The sequence below is a fragment of the Falco rusticolus genome, chromosome 10 (genome assembly GCF_015220075.1).
Source record: "Falco rusticolus isolate bFalRus1 chromosome 10, bFalRus1.pri, whole genome shotgun sequence".
Taxonomy (NCBI): domain Eukaryota; kingdom Metazoa; phylum Chordata; class Aves; order Falconiformes; family Falconidae; genus Falco; species Falco rusticolus.
The window spans coordinates 22,873,353-22,889,587 of record NC_051196.1 but is presented as its reverse complement, the minus strand read 5'-3'; the positions used below and the strand labels follow the sequence as shown (position 1 = coordinate 22,889,587).

Here is a 16,235-nt window from a genome sequence, read left to right as displayed (position 1 = left end):
GCGGGGCATTGTGGGGGCTGTAGTCCGTGCCCTGAGGAAGCCCCGGCGGGCTTGCCACCGCGGGGCTGCTTCGGGGCTCCCCGGGACAGCGGGGACAGGTGTGTCTCAAGCGGCTGTTGTGGGGCACCGGCGGCTGGGCCAGGCTGCCTCCCCCCGGAAGGGGCTGATGTACCTCTCACGGATTCCTTCCCCTGACGGCTCAGCGAACTGGGCCCCGGTGCCTCCCCATCGGGGAGGCCTGAGCACCGCTGCGGCCCAGCCTGGGGGGCAGGAGTGGAGAGCCGCTGCCCAGCCCCTGCCACAGGTGGGCCCCGCCTGGCCCCCAGCTCCGGCCACAGGTGAGCTGATCCCCGTGGAGCCCCCGCGGCCCCGGTGGCAGCACTGCCTGAAGGATGACTCGAGCCAGCAACCCTGTGGCACCTGGGGCCGGGGGGGGAGTTGGCTCCAGCGGTGATGGCGCACCGCAGGAATACCGCCCGTGGCAGCAACCCCGCAGCGGCCGCCCTCAGTGCTGCGGTTATAGCCCCGCTGCCTGGCTTGAACCGAGACGCGGGGCTGTGCAGCCACTCCAGTGTGGCCACAGGGACTTGAGACTAATTAACAGAAGGGCTGGCGGGGTGGAGAGGGGGCGCAGGGTTTCGGGGTGCCCAGGCTGGGGCGCGGAGCCCCCCTGTAGATGGCACTCGTACACTGCGTGAGGGCAGCGCGTCCCCTGGGAGCTGTGCTGTGGGACTCGCCGCTGAATATTGTTGTTCTCTCCAGCTGGTTCCTGGCAGGGGGAGAACTTCGATGCCTCCTCCAGCACAGCCAGCTTCACAGTCCTCGCCAAGTGCGGATGTTTGAGAGAGGGCCCTGACTGTGCTGGTAAAGAGCAGCCGTGTCCTGCCCCGGCGGGGCTGCAGATCAAGCGAAAACATGGAGCTGTGCTATGTGTGGCCTCAGGCTGCACAATTAGGTGTTGGGAAGCAGGGCTCCCTGAGCTCAACTCCAGCCATGCTCTGTCTTGCAGCAACTGAGTCACTGAGGGCAGAGTTTAGCTTTACCAGCACACAAAGGTGAAGGGTATTGAACAGATTGGTGCTAAGCCTCTGCCGGGTGGCTCTCCCCCAAAACTGCCCGTTAGGTACCTAAATCTGCCAGCTTGCTGTTCCTTATGGCAGCTTTCATGGAGCTGGCCAGACCTCAGCAAGAACTGCTCCCCAGATGGGCAAGACACATTTCGATTCATCCCCAAACCAGCAGAGGTGGCCCCAGACCAGACCTGAGCTCCAGACCCTCTCCCTGGCATGACATTTGGAGCTACCTTGAAACTTCTTGGCTTGGCCCCATGTTTGCAAACGCAAGTTCCTTCCAACCCTCCATCTGGAGCCTCTGCATCATCTGGAAAGCCTCCATCCCTTGGCAGAGTCTGGCTGTGAAGCAAGGGGGTGCCATTTTGGAGAGGCCCACCTCTGTGAGGGAGGAGGAAACAAGTCCCAACAAGGGGACTTTCTGGAGGTCCTTGGAAGCGGGCAGCCGCCTGTCCTGTGTGTGGGGTCGGGTCACGCCGGTCCTTGGCGTCAGAGGCACGCTCAAGCGGCACTGCTGCCACTGTGAATGTGGTTTGTATCGCTGCAATGCGAAGATGGTTCCTGACCACAAGTATGGCTGGGGACGCGTCTCGGATTCCAGAGCACACAGTCACTGATGCCGAGCGCCGTCACCCCGTTGCTCCCTGCCTCCAAGCAAGAAACCCATCACCCCACCAGCACTGGCCTCCCGCAGCGGTGGACCGTCCTCACTCAGGCCGCAGGACTGCCTGGTTGGCAGCAAGTCCCCTGGGAACTAAATGGCATGAAATCATCACGCCTGCAGCCCTGTCAGCTGCCTGCTGGGCAGGAGAGGAAAATGCCCCCTGCCTCTGCATGCCCATGGGCACAGGCGAGCTCTGCAGCCCTAACCCTGCCAGCTTGCAGCTCCACTCTTCGCAAGGGTTAACAGGACAGGCGTTTGTGGAGCAGGGAGGGTTTCTGGCTGACCTTGGCTGGGAAGCATCGGTGGCTCGCTCAGCCCAGCCCCCAAGCGTGGAGCCGGTGGCCAGAGCGCTCCCCAAGCCTGGGTGGAGGTAGATCCAGAGGAAACTCCACCTCCGCGGGAGCCAACCTGCTATTGCAGGAATTCCCAGAGAAATTCCCGCTTGGGCTGATCTGTCAACGGATCCATGAACTTTCTTTTACCTCTTGTGAAAGCAGCTACTTGAATGTGCTAAAAACAGAGCAGGGGCGAGTCTGTCGCTGGAGCTGGCCTCTGGGGAGAGGTTGGGAGGGGGCTTTAGCTGACCCCTGCCCACCAAAAGACACCGTGAAGACTTCTGTATGTGGTGCCTTGCTGGCAGCTCCCCTCAGCAGGCAAAGCTGGTGGAGCCAGGAGAAGTTTGCTGCAAAATAAAACCCCACAGTATCTCGCCTGGTTTTCCCGCTGGGCTATGGTGTTTCCCAAGTGACTCTCAGCTGATTTGGACCTGGCAAGTGGGCTGGATCAAGTCAGATGAGCTTTTCTTGCCTCTAGTATCCCCAGAAAATTCACCATCATTCTTCTGGAAATCAGCCACCAAACCCCACCCTTTCTTTTGCTCCCAACCACTGGAGGCTCAATCTGATCCACTTCTGGAGAAGGCAGAGATGAGAGGCCCTCCTGGGCGCAGCCTTGCCCACCTACCCACGAGAGCCTTGGGGAAGCTCTGTCCTGAGACATCCCCTGACTTCAGGTGTTCCCAGCTCTCCAGGATCAGACTTGGGGTCACAGCTCGGAGGGAGAGCAAGGCTGGCTGTCACCGGGTGACATGCTGGGCTCTGAGCTGGTAGCAAGAGACCCCATCCTGGGAACAAAGGACAGCGAGTAGCTGGTAGACCCCGAGCCCTCACCCAGCCACAAGCACCAGCCAGGAGATGGGGGCAGCTGCCATAGGCTTTGCCAGAGCAGCATTGATTTTGGGGAGGGGGTTTGACACATTTCCCCTCCTTTTTACCCTCATGAGCCTGCCTTGGTGGCAGCAGAGGGCTGCTGGCTCTGCTGGGTAGTGGGGTTTTGGCTCTTGGCCATCTCCACCTGACACAGATCCACCACAGCAGGGCTTCTGTGCGTTGCTGGTGAGGATGCCCACAGCCAGTCACCCTCCTGAACTGATGGTCACACCATTCCTAGCACTGACCACCCTGGGGACAGTTATTCTGGTTTTCCTTCCTGAACCCAGGGCAGCTCAGATTTGGGAGAGGAGGTGGAGAGAGATGGGGGGACCGATCCCCTAGACGTGAGCTTGTGCCAGCCCCGGAACAGAGGCAGGGATCTGCCTTTTGCCCCCCTCCTTGCTGTGATTGCTTCATGTCCTTAGTCTCTTAGCCCTGGCACCAGGGACATTTGACCCTGGAGGCCAAAATCCTCCATCCAAACACTTAAGAAACGTGGATAATATGGCACAAATGGTGACTTGCATTTCTGTTTTGCAGGCCATCCTGTCCTCTCTGAGGAGCCAAGGGGCCTCTCCACACCTCGTCTTGTGGCACAGACCCTCCTAACACAACAAAACCCAAGCATGGCTCCCAGGAGATATCGCAGCCTCCATCCGTGCCACTCCAGCAGAGCAGCCCACAGAGGCACCGTGTCCTCCGCTCCCCACAACTGCCCACTGCATCTGTCCTGGAGCTGCTGGTGAGCAGCCCGTCCGTGCCTGGGGACACTGCCATCTGGACCTCCTGGGACAAGTCCTGCACCAGGAAGGGCTTCAGGATTTGGCTGCAGCAGGCAGCAGCCACAGAAGGGAATGTGGCCGGGACCACCCTGTGTGGTAGCCCAGCCTGTGCCACCCTGTGAAATGGGGAGCGTGGAAGGGAGGACGCAGAGAAGATGATGGTTCCCCTGGGCCCTGCTCATTGCAAGCACCAGGGTGGAGTTTGGACCTCCAGCTTTGCAAATGCTCTTCTGAGACACTTTGGACGTTCCCTAAACCTCCTCCTTCGAACGATTTTAATTATACTGGCTGCTGTTCAAATAATAATGACAGGGGGAGGAATAAGTGCTAAGCAGCAGCCTGTCACGCTTTACGAGGTGTTCTTGGGGGATGCTGGGCCAGACAAGCAGCTGGCCCAGAGCCGTGCCAGCCGAGTGGGTGCAGGCTCCATCTCACACTGCCCACCAATGGGCTCTGGGATCTGGGCTGGCCCATGTATGCGTGAGAGCATGTGCAAGTGCTCAGGTCTCCTTTCTTTCACCCTCTGTCTCCTTTTATTCGCCTCCATAAAACATAGGAAGTCCAAGCCATTCATTTTGCTATTTGTGTCTCCCTCCCCACGCCCCGGTTCCCTCCCTTGCCCCCTGCAGCCTCTCGGCTCGCTGCTTGCCCAGCATCCTTGACCCCGAGAAGTCTGGTGTGTATGCACTTCCCTTTTGGCCCATGGAAAGCGCCACTCTGAACTGGTGCCTTGATAAGTCTGCTGTGGGAAGGCAGGGGCTCCTGGGCTCTCACACAGGGCTTTCCCATGTAGCATTTCCTATGCTGTCCCTGCTCGCCAGCGCGATCTCCAGACCAGGGTGGTGGGGAAGCTCTCCGGATGGCAGTGACCCTCCGTGGCAGCAGGTCTGATCTCCTCAGGCGCTCGTGACTTGCTCTGTGTCAAAAGCCGTGGCGCGTGGAGGGAGGCATCCTCCCAAGGAGGAGAAGGAGGATGATGGTTAGCTTCTCATGGGCTAACATGGCACCTCTCAGCAAAGGGTTGCAACGGGTCAACCCCAGCCCCTTCCTCTCAGCGTTACTGCAAACAGCTCTGAATTGTCTCCCATAGAGTTTGGGATTGACGGGACCTGTGTCCAGTCTGCAAAGGAGCAAGCACACGGCAAAGTGACCAGGGCTGGGATTGACACCTCAGATGGACAGGGACTGACTGGCAGAGAGGGAGGAAGGAGAGGCTCAGCGAGGAGGGCTGGGGCAGCATAGAGGGGCCTTTTCTCAGAAATACCCTCCCCTGAGCTACCCTGCCAAAGCACAAGACCATTGGGGTTTCGGCCGGGGGCTGGGGGCCATGGCGGCCCCTCTATCACCACCATCCCGGGGACAGAAGGGCAGCACCCACACAGACACACGCCTCCCGCTGCCCACCAGCCAGGCAGAGGGTGAAATCCAGGCAGTGAACAGGCAGCGTTTGGCCTCCTCCATCCATGGCTGGAGTAAAAGCTGCTTCGGCATGGCAGCAGGGAGCTGTGTGGGGCAGGTTCCCTCCACGGCAAGGGTGCCCATGACCTAAAAGCTATCACAGCCCCCAAGGCTAGGTCTGGATTTATGTACCAGAGGGGGCTGCTGGGTGAACTGGGAGGACTGGGAAGAAGAGTCTGCATGGCCAAAGTCAGCAGGATGGGCAGCTGTACTGCAGCGTGCCTGAGGGGGAAGGCAGCGTGCTCCTCGCCTCACTGCCTTCATCACTCCTTTTGAAACCCCTTGGACACTGGTTTGCCCTGTGCTAACAACACAGCAAGGCCCAGCAGAGCCAGGTCACCAGGGTTTTGCCATGCCCTCTGCTCTCCAGCTCTCCCCAGCGATGGGACCACAGATAAGAGGCTTCTCCTGCTTATCGCCCCATCAGCGGCACTGCAGACAGCTCAGCTGCCCCACCGCCGAGCACCGAGCCCTGATCTCATCAGTGCGCTGCACACTTGCAGTTCGAACAATAACCTCCTTCCCTGCCCGACACAATTCCCAGAAATGCACAGCCTTCTGCTAAAGCCTCCCTGGGGGAAAACATGCCAGCCGGCCTGTCGGCACCAGCATGGACATCGCTGCCAGCCGCTGGCAAATGCAGCCTGCCACGTCCCCAGCACGGAGGCACCTCTGTGAAAACAAGGGTGTGCTGGGTGGGGTGGAGGGAGAGGCCGAGCTGGAGTCCTTGGGGCCATCCTTTAGCTGGCTGTGCTCAGGAAGTCCCTCTCCCTCTGGGTGTTTGTGACCAGGTGCCTTGCCCTGTCCCAGCCCCCAGCATGGCTGCCCTCACCCTGCTCGCTCTGAGTACCCACTTGGCAAAACCAAGCCTTGGCTGCCTGGGCTGGGAGGGTACAGAGGGGGCTGGTGACTCCCCTTGCCCCAGTGGACCCCCAGCCCAGAGAGGCTCTTCTGCATCTCACGGCATCACTAAGTGCCTCAGTCTGCTGGAGCTTTTCCTCAGCCCATCTGAGCGATCACTGTTGCTGCTCCCTGATGGAATATCTGGAATATCTGGACACCTGGGCAGGCATGGCTGGATGCTCCAGGCAGGTGTTTACCCTGCCCCAGCTGAGCTGGGAGTGGGAGAGGGCCAGGCCAGCAGCTGGCATGGCCGTCCTTTCTCCAAGGGCTTCCTCTGGGGCTTGCCAGCCTGTTTGCCCCACACGTGTCCTGCTGGGACCAGACGTGCCATCGAGGGAGGCACAGTGGCAGCCCTGCCTGTGCAGGCAGCAGCATGGCAGCACAGTGGTGCCAGAGCAGTTCAGGCTGTGGCCAACAAATGCCATTTTTCCTCCCTCCAGACCTCACAGCGATGCAGCAGACACACCAAATCCCAATGCGAAAGGTGCAACACCAGCACTGTCCTGCAGCCCACACGGACAGGGAGCAGCACCCGGCACGGTGCAGCGGCCAGGATACTAGCACGGGTGCAAGGTGGCCACACAGGGCTGCTGGCAGTGCAGGAGGACCAGTCTTGCAGTGTCGCCTGTGCAGGAGGGCCAGCTTTGCAGTGTCCCCGACACGGGATGCATTGTTCATGAAAACACATGGGGAAGGCTGAGAAGGACAGACTCGCTGGCTGCGTCGGGCTTCCTGCCTCCCAGCCGCAGCCGCCGCCTGACATCATTGCTCCCGGTGGGAATGGCTGCCCCGGCCCCACTTGGCCCCTGACAGCAGCCGGTAAGTTCCTGACCTGCCGTTCGGCTTTCCAGCCTCCCACAGCCCCCCATGGCGTGGGGGCTTTTGTGCCTTCTATCCCCCTGCTACCATGGCACAACAGCTGGCAAACCTGTGTCCTCTTCCTCACCACCACAGGCACAGCCAAGGTGATGCTCCCCATCACCTCGCCGTCCACCTCTGAGGGTGCAGGATGGCACCACGCCTTGGTCCCAGTGCCCCATCTGCTGACCACCCCTTCCCTGCTCTCTGTGGGCCGGGTGGCCGGAGACCCTCTGTCTTGCCCTTTGGGTCCTGCATCCCTTAAGCATCCCCTCTGTGCTCTCACCAGTGTGTGGCATCACGGATCAGGACCTTGCCTGAGTCCCAGGGGCACGGCACAGCACCAGGGCTGGGGCAAGGCAGAGCTGCAGGCCTTGGAGGGGACTGCTGCCCTGGGCAGGATGGTGGTCTCATCCCATTCATCTATCCCACTCATCCACCCACATATCCAACCCAGCCTGGGAGTGTGTGTTGTCCAGAAATCCCTCGTTAAGACTGACAGGATCTCAGGAAGGCTGAGGAGGAAGAATGTAGGGGAATGTGAGACAGGTGTTGGAAGGATGCTTACCTCTGCAAAACGCATAGGTCCTGCACAGCACCTGTGCACCAGCGCCCACAGAGGCACCAACCTTCTCCCCACCATCCTCGTATCTGCCCAAATGACAGCAGGAACTGGGTGCAGCGTGTGCCGAATCACCTACCCTCCCTGCACACACCAGCATGGCCTTTTTAAAATACAGTCTTTGTAATGAGAGAGTATAGTGGGATCCTGCAAGCCTCAGGTTGTCACCGCGGCAGCCTCCCTCACCTTGCAGCCCCCTCAGCCATGTACAGCCATGAGTTTTTTCCCTGGATGACTTCTCATGAGCCAGCAGAGCACAAGGGCTGCAAACCTGCCTCCTGCCCTTGCCCAAACCCACTGCCATCAGCACTTTGCTGCAGCTGCTTCCAGTGCTGCTCTAAGAGTTTTTCCTTGCAGCCTGACCCCCCCACCCCCCACTCCATCCTCTGGCTCCAGCCCGCTGGGGATGGAAGGTTTCTCCTTCCCGAATACAAATATAACTGTAATCTGCTAAACCCCACTGTTGATCCTGACTGCATCCTCCTGTCCTGAGCTTTCCTACAGTGCGCCTTTTATACCAGTAATAGCACCAGGCTCCTTCTCCCATCATTGTTGACTCGACAATGAAAACTGTTTGTATTATTGTGTCCCCGAAGCTTTGCCAATAGCACATGTGTCCCGAGCTGATAGCAACAGGCTTTGGCAAGGCTGCGGCTCCATCAGATAAGAGCCTTTAACCTTATTTCTCCAGCTCGAGCACACCACGAAGGGCTGTTCTGTCGGGAGCCTTTGCTTATCCTTCCCGAGTGCTTCCAGATCCGAGCAAGGCTGAAGGGGCCAAGCGAGAGGGGTCACTGGAGGAGGGCAGAGGTGGAGGTGTTGGGGCGAGCAGCCTGGGAACAGGCTCCACTTGGGTGAGAGAAGAGTCCCGGAGGGAGATGGAAAGATAGAGCCGCTTTCCCAGGCAATTTAAGGGCTAAATGCGCTGCTGTCCCGGCCTTCCTCAGGGACCCGCTCCACCCCGCCATGCTCCACCTTGGCCCGGCTCCCGTGCACAGCAGGAACGAAGTGGAGGAGAAATGCTGGAACCCGGAGGCCCTCGCACGCTCCCGGCTGGCCCGCGAACAAAGCCTTTCCCTTGGAGCCCTTCCCTGCCGCCTCCCTCCTGCCCCCAGCCCCCCGCACCCCGCCAACCACAGGGATCCCCAGCAATGGCACAGCCTTCATCCCTGGGGGTCCATGCCTGCCCCCTCCTCCCACCCTGCATCCCTGCACCCAACCACCCCATGGCTGCTCACAGCATCCCTGAGCCCCAGCTCTGCTGCCAGGGGGTTTTGCTGCAGTTTTCCCTGCACTGCAGCACAAAGGATGCTCTGAAATCACAAAGCAAAGAAAAAGATGCTGCCTGTGACAAGCTTTAAAACCTCATTTTTAGGCCAATTTATGGGGGGCGATGTACAGATCTTGGGGTTTTGAGCTGCAAATGCAGCACTCATGCTCATTTCCCTTCCCTTAATGTTCCCAGCTCAGCACCAAAAAGCAAAAGTTGCCCCTCTGCTTGCAGGGAAGGAAAGCTCTCATGCTCTTTTCTTTATTTTTAGTATTATTATTGTAATTATTATTATTATTATTATTATTGTTCTCTCTCAGGAAAGAAGCATTCTGTCAGAATTACCCTCATACATCCTGCCCTTTGCTGGAGAGATTGTTGTTTCTAAAGGGCTGGAGGAGAGGCTGAGTTGCCCTGTGCCCTGCACAGCGCATGGGGAAACTGGAGCACAGAGCCACAGCAGCATCTACCCGCCTCTGAGACAAAACTCCTCTCTTCCACTTGGGTTTAGCACTGAGAGTTTCCCTGTGTGTGTGAAGGTGAGGTTGCTCTCAGCAACATCCTCATCCTTTTTGCTGGTCAGTGAAAACCTTGGTGAAGCAGAGAGGTGGCCATGACACCCCTTGGGCAGGAAGGTGAGCCACAAGCTTCAGTGAAGTTTGTCACTTCCAGGGATGCTGCAAAGGGCTCTCATTCCTCCAGGGATGCTGCAAAGGGCTCTCACTCCTCCAGGGATGCTGCAAAGGGCTCCTCTTCCTCCAGGCCTGGCTGGGGTGATGCTCAGAAACCATGCAACCACCTCCCTGTTAGCAAACTCACCATTGTGTGGAAAGCCCAAGCAGAAAGCACTGGGTTCAGGGGCTGCAGATGAAGCAGGGGGAGGGGAGAGGGGAGAGAGGAGCAGGCACAGCCAGCATCCATCTGCCATCTGCAGCGGCCCTGTGAGGTAATGCCTTGTGCTAAGTTAAAACATGTCGGGAGCCACAGCAGCTCTTGAGAACAGCAAACCTTTCCCAGATGGAGACGTCCTGTGTTGCTGTGTCAGTCCTCCCAGCACGGGAGAGGATGGGCGACCCTCCTGCTGCTGGCTGCTGGGCTTGGCACATGCAGGGGTGCAGCCAGCCACCCCCTCTCCTTGCTCACCTGCTGCTGGAGTTTCATTTTAGGGAGATGAGAAGCAATAACCAGCTCAGCCCTTGCTGACAGGCCTCTGAGGACTGAGATGTAAAGCGGTGGAGGTGTGATCGCTGTGCTGCCTTCTTCCTCTCTCCTGCTTGAAAGCGGCATCCTCATCCGTGATGTAGCACAAGCCCATTTATCCATGGTGCTTTCAGTCGCATGATGCTCGAAGAGCAAGGGATGAGGAAACACCCAGTGGGGCACAGAGGTTGGAAGCCGGCAGAGCAGAGCCCAGGCAAGAACAGTTTCTGCAAAAACAGGGCTGCACTTTTCCTGGGGTGCACATCGTCTCCTGGCAGTCCCCAGCATGGCAGGGCCATTGCTGTTGGAGGAAAGCAGAGGACATGGTCACCAAGTCTGTAGGTGAGGGCTCATTGCTGCACGGAGAGGGGCCATAGTGGAGCTGCTCCTGGCTGTGGTGCTTGTGGGCACACGTGGCTGCAGGGCCACAGACGGGCAGCCCTGACCCACCTCCCCAAAAAAGCCAGGCTCAGAAATCCACCAGTTTTTCTTCCCTTTCCCCAGCACCCAAGAGAAGGTCAGGCAGCCAAGAGCAGCAAGCCTGGACATGCAGAAAGAGCAGGATCTCGGTTCTTGGCTGCATCTCCTGCACAGACACCAGCAAGCAGCATTTTCTGCCAATTAGAGTGATGGAAGCAGCGAATAACCCCGGCATGCCCAGGCTCTGCACAGCCCAACTGTCGGCCAGCTGCCTGTTCCTGGGAGGACGCGGTGCCACAGGCAGAGAGCATTTTCTTGCTATAATCGAGAAAAGAAATTGTGCCGATCGGAGCAGCTGAATGGCAGCCAAATCTGCTTCTCGGTGGCTTTTCTACACTCTCTATTCATGTATTTGGCATGAGTAGCTCTGCATTGAGGTAATTCATTAATGCTGAACCAAAAATGTGTTTATGGGAGTCTTGAAATAGTTGGTAGAAGTGTAAGACTTTCCTTCCTAAAAGCCTGGGCTTTCTCTGTGATGGGAACTGAGTATTAAAGCAACGACTGCCACCGCAATCAGCTGCTGGGGAAGCGACGCCAGCCAGCGTGCATGCCCCGGGCACTCCAGCATGCTCAGCCCCCTTGGGCACAGCACCGTGCCGAAGCCTCTCTCCAATGTTAGCCTGGCCGTAAGCACCGTGGGTGGGATTTGCAGCAGCTTTGCTCGTGGTTGAGGCATGGGGGCTGCACCCCGGGTTTCACAAGGAACAGGTCAGGGAGCAAACATGAGGTGATGCGGCTGGAAGAGTGGCACCCCAAGCTGCTGGGACCACCACCGGAGAGCCAGGGCTGTGCAAGAAGGGGCTGTGGAGGGCCATGTCAGGGGAAGGGGTGGCAGGATGGCCCCAGTGAGGACCAAGAGCTCCGGCTGCCACCCAGGAGGCTGCACTGGCTGTGTCTGTGAGGAGCAAACAGCTTTTTCAGGTTAGCTGTGGGTTTCGCTGCTCACACAATGGGTATTGCTGTTGTCATTCCAGTTATAATCCTGTGTAAACAAGGCTGACCTCTAGTTATTGAAAAGAGCTGAAAAAGAAAGACAACTTTCTCTGCTTCCTCAGATACAGTGTCTGATTGCTGGGTTGGCCAGCACGGTCCGCACCGTGCTCCCAGCTCAGCCCCGCAGCCATCGGGGACCTGCCGATGTGGATGGCTGTGGAGCAGAGTGGCAGCAAGCCCCTGGGCTGGCCTGCTCCCAGGACAGGGAGCCATGGTGGCCCAGGGCACCTTTCCACTGTCCCTGGTGCCCTTCACTTGTCAGATGGAGCTGGAAGCCATGAAAAAGAGCAAATGAGCAGAAAACAGCTGAGCCAGCCATTCCCGGCGCTGGGGCTGACTGCAACTGCCCCTTCTCCACCCACCACCCTGAACTGGGTGGGAAAGAGGCTGGTCCCCGGCTGGGGACACAGAGGACATGTCGTCCTTGCACGGGCACGTGGTTGCTGCCAGGATGCTCCTAACATGGACGCTGTAGCGCGCCTGGCAGCCCCTGGCCGGCTGGCTCGCTGCTTGCCAGCTCCGCCTGACCCACTGAACTATTTGTGCACGAGGAAACCGGGCGCTGAGCTGGGCCCTGGAAAAAGGGAGGCTCCGGTGAAACATGGAGCGTTTCCCAGCGGATGACTTCAGCCTCCCGACAGGGCTCACACACAGCCCCAGCCCCGAGTCCTTTGCTCTCCAGGAAGCGCCTTTCTTCGGGAAGCCTTTGTTCCAGCGAGGCTGCAGCAGCCCCAGCCCGGGGGGAGCCTGTGGGACCCGCCGGCACAGGGGCACCTCTCGGGGTGCCAGGGGAGCTGCCGAGCCCTGCATGGGACCCCACACACTGTGTGTGGGACGTCCCTGCTCCCCTCAGCCACCCCTGCTGAAGGGCAGCTCCTTCGGGATACAGAACTGGGTGCGGGTGTAGGTCACGTCCATTCCACCTGGCTGCACTGCTCTGGGTGCCTGTGCGGCGTGACCTAAAGATAATTATTATCTGTAATTAATAACAAATATCTTCCTGCAAAATGCCTCATTCATCCAATCGGACACACCACGGCACCAGCTCCACATCGGTAATTTCAAGGTGATTAATTCATTAGCGGTGTGGGCACATCTAGAAGGGAGGCTAGTCCATGTGAGCCAGCAAAGAAGGTGCTGGCCACCACAGGAGGGCACAGCACCTGCACCCAGGCCCGGGGACGGATCCTGCTCCTGCCCCTGCCCCACTGACCACTCCCCTTGTGCCTTGCACCCTCTGCAAAATAAGAATAAAAAGCAATTTTCCCATCACGGCTCGAGGCTTTGCTGCTGCTGTGCTGCAGGGGCTCTTCCAGCATTCGCCTGCCTCCTCTGTAACCTGGATGTAAGTTCTGGGGGTAAATCCCTTGGATTTGGTTGCACAGCCCCTAGCCCAGCCTGGGGCTCCTGTACCCACCCGCAGCCATCAGCAGCATAAATAGCCATCAAGCTTAGCCCGCAACACTTGCTCTTACCTTCTTGCCATCCCCACCACCTCCTTTCAAGCCCCCAAATCCCCAAGACCCCTTGGGATGGTCCAGGTTGTGCCGCATCTATTTTTAGGCGGGTGGGAGCTGGGCATCAGACCTGGCTGGGAGGAATAACTAGCAGCAAGAGGTGCAGGCTGGGGGCGGGGAGGGAAAATGCCTTTGTGCTGGGGAGCAGAGGCTGCCGGCCCAGCCAGCCACGCTTCCTCTGTTAGGTGTGGTGCTGGGTTGTGCGGGATGCTAGGAAGGGAAACAGGGGGCCGGGATGGGGGCGGTGAGCTGCCAGCCCAATAATACTGGGGCGGAGGGAGAGAAAATAAATAAAAAATATAGTAGAATATACAAACTCCTAAGGCTGTGTGCCGGGCTGGGGTCCACCTTGCCCAATGCCAAATCCAGCGAGGAGGGCGCAGGGAGAGGTCACCCAGCTGGGGCACACGCCAATCTTATCTCTGCTCAGGGATGTCCAGCGCTTCCTCTCCATGCACTGCCACAGATGCAGCCGCTGAGGACCTGGGGCCAGCAGGTCACCAGCACTCAGGGTCACATCCCCGTGTCCCTGGGGCAGTGGGGCAAAGGGAGGGGGTATTTTGTGTCCATTCCCTCACACTCCTGAAAGCTGAGCTGGGCACAGACCCCGCGCACTTCACCCTGCGCCCTGGCTGGGTGAGGGTGCTTTCGCTCTTTGGGGTGGGTGCTGACTGTGGGGAGGGGGAGCAAAGCTGTGTGGCATTGCTCACGCAGGCAGGCACTACAGCCCCTCCGTGCCACTTCTGGGCCAGTCCAGGTGGTTTTGGGTGCTTTGCACTCAGGTATTTTTGGGTGCTTTGGCTGCTCTATCTCCCCTTGCAGCTCTTCTTCTCCTCTCTCCCTGCTTCACAGCTCTTATCCTCCTCCTCCAGCAACCATACCATTCCTTTCCCCCTCTGCCACCCTCTCTAGGTCTTCCCCCCATCCTCACACTAGGATGCGGCACCAACAGCAAACGCACTGCAAGGCAGGGTATGCAGACACCAGGGCAGGATTTGCACTGTGTGCATGCTGGGGTCAAAGTGCCCAACTTTGCTCCATGGGCAGAGGAGGTCCCAAACTGCCCCAGTCCAACAAAGACAGCAGCACTGCACTCATCCCTCGCCCCATGCAGCCCCTGCATGAGGAAGGCACTGCAAGCCCACTGCCATCATGTGTGGAGCAGGCCCACACATGGGATGGTTGCACAGAGCAAGCATGGCAGGCATGAGATTCTGCATCTGCCTCCCTCGGGAGGGTTTGCCCTGGTCCTTAGCGTTGTTTCCAGGGCAGCAATAATCTGAGCTGTCCCCACTCCCACCCCACTGCAGATCATTTGCAACACATCCTAAATGCCAGCTGGTGGTACCAGGTCCAGTCCTGGTTCTGGGGCAGCTCTGAGCCTGCCTGGAGGCCAAGGATGCTGCTGGGGCCATGTGGGAGGCCCTGGGGTGGATGTGGCTGGGGAAAGTGCCACATGCTCAGCCAAAGCCTGGGAGAAGGGCCAGGATCAGCAGCAGGGAGACGTTCCTGGGATGTCCCCAGCAGCTGCCCAGACCAGCTGCCCCGAAGGCTGCTCACTTACCCCACAAAAAGCCACTGCCCTTGGTCTGGGGGCCCCCAGCACCCACCTTGCTGTTCCCAGGGCTGGGGCAAAGAGCCAAAACCTCCAGCGGCTTGGGGGCTCGGCTCTGGATGGTGGCACATGGCTGCTCCTCCGGCATGGCGATGCTCCAGTTCCCTCCTCAGCTGTATGGCCAGGGCAGGATACAGAGGAGCAGAGAGGAGGCTCCTTGCAGCCGTACCGGCTCTCCTGTGGAACGGTGTTGATTTTCTCTTGCAAAATATTAATAAGAAGCTCCAGGAATGTGAAGGAAATCTAGCCCGAAACCTCTGTTGCTCCTGGCTAGCGATTGAAGAATAAGTGAGACAAGATTTTTTTGACTTTTTTTTCTTAAGGCCTTTGTTTTGTTTAGGGTTAACAGCAGATCGGCTTTTTCAAATCACTTCCAGACACACAGAAACCATGGCATGCAATACCCCACCACTGCGAGGAGGCTGGGAGCTGGGCTCTTGCGCAACCTGGTGCCCCAAATCTTCCTAATGCTGAGGTTCACATTTCAGGCTGGGGTCTCGGGCAAGTCTGCAGCCAGAGGGGGCTTGGGGGCAGATACCCGGAGCTGGGACATCTTTCACCATCAAACCCGATTGCCTGCAGGGTGTCAGGGAGCAGGGACAGCATGCAAGTAGATCTTCTGGCTTGCAAATGGGTCCCACGGAGTTCGTAACTCCTCTGTGCTAAGGGCAGGAAGGACCTTCAGACCACCTAGCCTGACGCTTGGCACTGCAAGTCTCTGCTGGATGGCAGCCGAGCGAGCGGAGCAGTGACCTGGTGGCAAGCGAAGCGCTGCTTCACCGCGGCTGCCGCCGGCAGCGTGCCGTGGGTGTGCTGCCATGCCCACGGCGCGTGCGGCAATGGCATGGCCATGCCAGCCCCGGCTGCGTGGCTTGGGAGGCAGGTTTTAGCTGCGATCATCTGGCTGCCTGTGAACCCATCATTCCTCAAGAGTCCCTAAGCTGACAGGCTGGAAACACGTTTCTTTTAATGTGAACGGTGCTTAAAAGCAAGAAGCCGTTTCTCGCCCCGGGCACTGAAATTCCCACCAGAAAATTGCTGGGGGAAGAAGGCTTGCCCCTGCCTTCACCCCAGGGCTGCTCCTGAGCCGGGATGGGGTATGCCGGCCAAAACACACACATGAAATAAGTCATAAGAAAAATAAACACAAAGCCCCAAGCATGCCTGTTCGCCTGCAAACAGGCAGCCTGGCAGGCAAAGCTAAACACTTCCCTGCCTCGGCTCGGCGGGGCTGCGGGAGGCGCGGGCAGATCGCAAGTAGCTGGAAAAGGGGCTTGCAAAGAAAAAAAGAAAGAGAGAAAGAGAGGGGGAGAGAAAGAGAAAGAGAAAGAAAGAGAGAAAAAGAGAAAGGGTGAAAGAGTGAAAAAGAGAAAGAGAACGAGAGAATGAGAGGAAGGAAAGAAGAAAAGCAGGAAGGAAGGAAAGAAAGAAAAAGAAAGAAAGAAGAAAAGAAAGAAAGAAACAAAGAAAGAAAGAAGAAAAGAAAGAAAAAGAAAGAAAGGAGGGAAGGAAGGGAGAAAGAAAGGAAAAGAAGGCAGAGAAAAAATTAACCCTCCTCCTTGGAAGGAAGGGAACTGGGCAGCAGCGTC

General features: G+C 58.2%; 1 long non-coding RNA gene across 1 annotated transcript; it reads left to right on the top strand.

Annotated features, from left to right (window-relative positions):
- Positions 1-28: 28 nt before the first annotated feature.
- Positions 29-4,296, top strand: LOC119154600. Its single transcript, XR_005106496.1, has 2 exons — positions 29-338; positions 3,486-4,296. It is a non-coding gene; the product is annotated as an uncharacterized LOC119154600 (long non-coding RNA).
- Positions 4,297-16,235: the final 11,939 nt, after the last annotated feature.